Raw genomic sequence first — 6,959 nt, forward strand, 5'->3', positions numbered from 1 at the left:
AGAGAACAAACTTACTAGTAGAGAAATTAAAAAGTGGGAAAAGTTGTAATTTTAAAGTGTACAATAAACTAGTCTCAGTTACTACATGTAGTTAAAAGAAGAGAAGCAAGGGGGAGGGTATGACTCAGTGGTAGAGTGTGTGCCTAGCATGCACGAGGTCCTGAGTTCAATCCCCAGCACCTCCACATAAATAAATAAATATAATTACTGCTCCCCCCAAAACAGAAACAACAACAAAAAAAACCAAACAAAAGAAGAAAAGGGAACTCCAAAAGCCATTTAGAGTTTAAACTTTCACTAACTCTGATTACACTTTTGCTCAACTAGACTGATTTTTTTTTTCCTGCCAGACATAGAATGTGATGGGACTTTAGTGACATAGAAAATACAATCATCCTTTCCTTCTTTGTGGATACAGGCATTCTAAATCAGTGGCATGTGAGTTAATCAGGGTTTCAATAATACCTGGTTTGTTATTAGGGAAAAAAGAATTTTGGTTTCATAATGCAGCCTCACAAAAGTTTTCAGCAAAATTAGCCAATAGAAATAAGGTCAAACTTACATCTGTACATTTTTCTAAAGAAGTTATACAAATGGCCAATAAACCCACAAAAAGATGCTCAAAACCAGGAGCCCTCAGGGAAATGCAAAGTAAAACTACAATGAGATGCCACTTCACACCTCTAGCCATAATCAAAGAGTCAAATAATATAACAAGTGCTGGTGAGGATGTGGAGAAATCGGACCCTCCACACACTGGCAGGAATATGAAATGGGACAGCTGCTTTGGGAAATAGTCTGGTAGTTCCTCAAAAGGTTAAACATAGAAATACCATATTGACCCAATAATTCCATGCTGGGGAATGTGCCCAAGAGAAAGGAAGACATATTTCCACATAAAAGCTTGTAAGCAAATGTTCATAGAAGTATTCTTCATAGTAGCTAAAAAGTAAAAGCAATCAAATCATGAAGGAATAAATAAAATGTGGTACATCCATATAATGGAATATTATTCAGCAATAGAAAGTAATGAAGTCCTGATACCTGCTACAACATGGATGAATGTTGAAAACATTTTGCTAAATGGCACAAGTCAGACACAAAAGACCATACACATTGTATGATTCCATTTATATGTCATGTTCAGAATAGGCAAATCTGTAAAGCCAGAAAGTAGGTTAGTGGTTTGCCAGGGGCTGGGTGGGGTGTGGGAGGGACTGATGGGGAATGACTGTTGATGGTTATGAGGTTTCCTTTTAGGATGATGAAGGTGTTTAAAATTATATTATGGTGATGGTTGCATAGCCCTGTGAATAGGCTAAAACCCACTGAACTGTGCACTTTAGTAAGTGAATTTTATGGTATGAGAATAACATGTCAATAAAGCTATTATGGTTTCTGTTTATAATCGTATCATGAGAAGACTTTCACTGAGTTTGGAAGCCTGTTTAATGTGCAGGCTTCACAAAATTCACTCTGATGTAATTTCCAGGGGTCTCCTTGAGAAGACAAAGTAGACAAAACAGATGCCCAAGAGACGCATGTGATGGCCCACCCAGAGAAATGTCAACAACTCAACTAAAATGTTCACTTAACAGGCTATACTGAGTACCTGTTACAGGCTAGGAAGCATTCTAGAAGCTTGACTACATCAACAAATAAAATGAATGGATTTCAGTTAAGCTGCTTATCAAATGGGCAACTCTAAACTGATCACTCCAGGAAGAGAAGCAGGACTTGTTGATTGCTTGGTATTAGCAAGGATTTGTGACTTCCCTCCAGCTATTCTGGAGAGACCTGGCCAACTTAAAGAAAAAAGAGGGAGAGGTGAAGATACAGCATTTGTAAAAGTTTTTTTGGGTCATGCTTAAGAAAGTCAATAGCAGTTAAGAATGGCTTTGGTTGCAAATAATAGAATTCCCAATGAATGCTGGCTTGAACAGAGGAGATTGTTTTTCTCACAGAAAGTAGAGGTGGGCGATTGTTTGGTGGCTTGATAAGATCACCAGGGACCCAGGATCAGTCCTTTCTGCTTGGGCATCCTCAGCATATTGACCTTCTTCTCTGTGCTTGTTGCCTGTGGTCGGCAGACGGTGCCCAGCACTAGGCATAATGTCCCCTTACCAGTGCCCGAGGAGGAGGGGGCAAGCTCAGAAAATGTTTCTCCTCTGTGGGCTCTGTTTATTCTGGAAAGCTTTTCTGGGGTATCATTCACTAGAATAGACCAGTCCAGTCTGGATTGGCTTCATGAATCTTCTTCTGGGGTCCATTAGGACAAGGGGGTACACTGATGGCACAAGCTCCCGCTTGAATCCCATGATGAAACAACCCACTGGCTGAAGCAAGTCACATGTCTAAGCCCAAAGTCAAGGGGCAGGGAGACCCACTCAGTCCACTACGAGGTCGTGGTAGGGGTTGAGGTGTAATTCTACTTCTGGGAGTGAAGGCCACATATGCCTTTCCCTGGACCACTCAACGGGGTTTGGATTGCAGTGGATGGCTTAGACCAAGCCCGGTGCATGGAGTCTTGTGGTGTAGTGGTTAAGAACATGGTCTTTGAAGAAGGACTTCGGGGATCAAATCCCAGCTTCTCCACCTACTAGCTGTTTGGTCTGGGGCAATCGATTTCATGTCTCAGATTCTTCTTCTGTAAAATAAAGTTAATAACAGCATCTGTTGTGATGACTACAAGTGCTTCTAAAAATGCTTAGCGCACAGTAGGGCTGCATAAGTGTTAGCTCTGATCCCCCAGGGCCAGTGAAGAGGAGGGGTCTTGACGTTCCTGCCACAGGCCCTGGAACTGTAGCTCGGCGTGTCTTTCTCAACCCCCACAAACAGCTCACCAGCTAATACACCACAATTGCTTTTTCATTAGTAGCCACAGAATTCACATCCAGTAGCTCTCAACCACTGAGGTTCGCAGTTCACGGTGGCCTCGTACACGGAAACATGAAGCTGCATGATTTTTTCACTGCAGTTTTGTTAGACTGGAGTCAGCCACTTGGTTAAAGACTGCCACTGCATTCTCTGCTCTGGAGCCAAGCAGGAGAGAAAAAGACTGTCTCCCCAGATGTTCCACGTGCCGGGGCTCCAGACTTCTCGGGGGTTCTGAGTGTATTCATTCCAGTGAATTCTCAATCAAAGCAGAACCCCAGGCAGACACATTTTCACACTAGCATGCCCACAGCATGTGTGGAGAAAAGGGCGGGGGGGGGGTGCGTAATCTGTGTAGATCTAAGTCAAACTAATTTGCTGTCAGCTGCATTGCATCTGGAGATCAAATATAAACTGTTGGCATCAAAAACCATTCCGGTCCCTGTCGTTTCCGTTCTCCTGGTACCACGCCATCCTTTGTTGCGTGGCCCTAATATGTTTCTCCACGCTGAGAATGATCCAGCAGCACACCAAGCATGGAATCTCAAGTCATCTGCTATTGGCAACTGCAGCACCCCTTCATGTTGTGCCAGGTGGAGCCAGAGACCCTGGTCTTTTGCTGGGATGAATAGGTGGGAGTGGGTAAAAGCGTTTTCAGTATGTTGAAATGCAAACATTTACACAGTTGCTCATTAACAGGTTTTTAAAAAAATTTTTTAAATTTACCATGGCTACTGTTCTGCGTGTGCAAAGATCACAAAGTCCAGCGCCTGAAACCAGCTCGTTTTGGCCAGTGTCTTGCTAAATTTCATCAGTTACATCAGGTCGAGTGGTTCATCAATAGTGGGTTGGAGGGCTGGAGTATGGATTTTGCCTTTTGGGAGAGGTATGTGCATCTGGCGATGGGAGAGTGGCCAGAGAACAGAGCCAGCAGTGGTTTCATTCTATTTAGATACTTAAAGTGTTTTTCCCCTGGTGGAAAATAATCTGTTTCTGGTTTAAGCTGATTTAAAATTGCTGCCATGTTATTGTAAATAATGTGACACCTCATTTCTTTAAAACTTGGAATATGTATACTTGGAGTAACCAGGTATACAAATGACAAATTGGCTTTACGAATTTGATTCTTTACCATGACAAAAGATGTGTAATTTTTAGTACACTTTAAAATCAAGTAATAGTTGGCATAGGGTACTACTAAGAACTATCCACTAGGTGGCAGTATACCTTTAGGTTTTTAACGTGTAGCCCAGCAGTTCTCAAAGTGTGGTTCCCCCGGCCAGCAGCTTTGGCATAGCCTGGGAATATGTTAGAAATGGGAATCCTTTGGTTCCAACCCAGACCTACTGAATCAGAAAATCTGGGAGTGGAACCTAGCAATCTGTGTTTTAACAAGCCCTCTGGGTGATTCTGTTGCACTCTTAAACTTGAGAGCCACTGATCTAGCCAAGCTGGAAGTCTTTCCGTGATCTGAAAATGTCAGCATTACAGGTGACAAAGTGTGGTGGGCTTTAGGCACAAGTGTTGTGACTGAGAGACACTAAAAGTCACCCATGTTTTCCAGTGTCTAAAATGTCCCCCATTGATCCTGATTTAGGATTAAAGTATAAAAAGCCCCAGTAGGAAGTGAGCCTCTAGATCAAATATAGTTAACCATGGTAAACCCCTAACACTGAAGAGCTATTTAGATTCTTGAGCCAAATCTGTTTTTGCAAATAAAGTTTTATTGGAACAAGGCCACACTCATTCACATCTTATCTATGGTCGCTTTCATGCTGCAAAGACAGAGTTGAGGAGATTCTGTGGCCTGCAAAGCCCAAACTACTTATTATCTGGTCCTTTCCAGAGAAAGGCTGAGGTTTAGATAAAGAGTTATTTAGCAGGGCCTTGAGGGATTGGGTCACCAGCCCCAGGACAGTCGAGGGGCCCAAAGTGGGAGACCTTGAGTAGTGATGCAGGCAAGAGTGTGGGGTGGGGAGGAGGGAGAAGGAGCAATTCAGGGGGAAATGAGCGGCCTGAGTGAGGTCTGGAGGGACACTGAGACACTAATATGCTAATGCCCCTAAATCCAAATACTAACCAGCAAATCTGCTAACTCTAATCACCTTTACTCATCTGTAAATAGCAACTATTTATCCATCTATAATCAACTAAGATGAGTCTTGTGGAGACTTCTCATCCACCTATTTTCAAAGGACTTGGGGTGAGTGCTTAGATTAAAAGTGCAGCGAACAATAAGCCATCTGCTGATAGAACAGAGTGGACCAGGTTCATCAGACATCTTTCTGTATATTTCTAGCCTTAGTATCAGCTACTGTGCTGGAATTTCTTTGGCAATATCTCCATGTATTTTAGGCCTTTTCCTGGGTGAGTTTTAGACAGGGCATCTATTGGGTTTCTGTAACAGTGCTGACAAATATACCTCAATCCTTACATCTGTTGAGGGAGGACACCACTCAGAGAAGGCAGGTAAATCTTAGGTCAAATAGTCGGACCCTGGATTTGAAACCTCAACCTTGAAACCCTGAGCTTGGCGTTCGTCGGGGCTGGGTCTGCTCTGCCGTCTTCTCTCCATCTCGAACGTCTTTCTGATTGTGCTGTTCTGGGTATTCTTTTTATAACCTGGCAGCTAGGCCCTGCAGTCTTATTTAAGTTATTATATTATTATCTTTCCTAGTAAGATCCTAATTAATTAATCATATAGAAACGGTTCCCTGTTTGGTCCATTAAGTTATATTGAGGTCTTTAGCGCGAGGAGCCTTGTCTGAGGCGTGGTGGTCTCAGCTGAGGCTCTGAATAAACAGAGCCAGAGGCAGCAAAGGCAAGAGGCCGATGTTCAGAGCAGATGCACCTGCAACCAGCCAGAGTTGGGCAACGGGAAGGAGATCAGATGAAAACAAGCTCCGGGGGCAGGATAATTTGTTAGACCCTGTTCTAGGTCTTGACTCGGTCCTGGCCTGTGGAAGAACGGATTACCCTCTCCTGGGATCAGCTCCTGATCCTCATCCTCAGGCTGACTCAGGCGGCTGGCAAAGGTCCCTTCGGCGAGCAGAGAATCGTACAAGGGCATCTGGAAATAGACCCGCCGCGTTGCTCTTTTATTCCTTGCTGTTTTGTTTGTTGTCTCGGGAACTGTTGGCAGGTGTACAAATCAGAAATGATCTGTGTGGGTGCCCTCAGAGAAACGCTTCCCCCAAAGGTCTCCATATCCTCCACCCTCATTTTTTGCAGGAGATGCTGAAGGGGGAGTAGGGAGATTGCTTATATGGCATAAAGTATTGGTAATTGGATGCTTTCGTGGCCTAAAATCCTCCCCCTTCCTTCCCAATTCGGCCCCACTGTTGGGGAACAGAGGTGGGTGACATGGTTTCAGGGTCACATTACCTGGAGGGGAGGCAGATTCAAGGGCACGTTCCCTGGGCATTTATTTACCCATTGAACCAACCTCTTGGAAGGCTCTGGAGAACTTGTTCCCAGCAGGTGACTTCCAGCCTGTGTGGGTGAAGGGTGAAATGGAAGCTGATGACCTTGAGGGACTGGGGAGCTGCAGTGGTTGTCAGCTGGATAGGCAGGCCTGTGGGGATGGACTGAGATGTGGGAGAGCCGCAAACATGGATACAGTTTTAACAGATGGATTAACCTGGGGTAGGAAGATCACAAAACTTAAAAAAGATGGAGAGGATGTAAGAAGGGGCCTAAAGATTTATTCCAGGTAGAGGAAACTCGCCACACAGGAGCTCACTTCACACAGACAAAGCCCACTAGTGGGTGGTGTGGTTAAGGGCTCAACCACCAAGCCACATGTCTCCTCAACATGGCCTGTGTGTCAAGCGAGGCTCCCCTTAGAGGCCCAGGCTCCACCTTTCCCTCTCCCTGTACTCTTGCCACCTCCCTGAGTCCCTGCCTGCCAGACCTTGGGCCCAACATGGTACTGACCTTCTAACGGACATGACCTTGCCTGGCTGGGCCCCGGCTGGGAAAGCTCTGACTTGCTGTGTCCCGCCTGCCTGTGCCCCTTGGCACTGGTCTGGACGCCTCTGGAGTGTGCAGAGAGCTGGCATGGTCTTTCAGAGGCTCGGACTAGA

The sequence above is a fragment of the Vicugna pacos genome, chromosome 13, assembly GCF_048564905.1.
Source record: "Vicugna pacos chromosome 13, VicPac4, whole genome shotgun sequence".
In the NCBI taxonomy this organism is placed as follows: Eukaryota; Metazoa; Chordata; class Mammalia; order Artiodactyla; family Camelidae; genus Vicugna; species Vicugna pacos.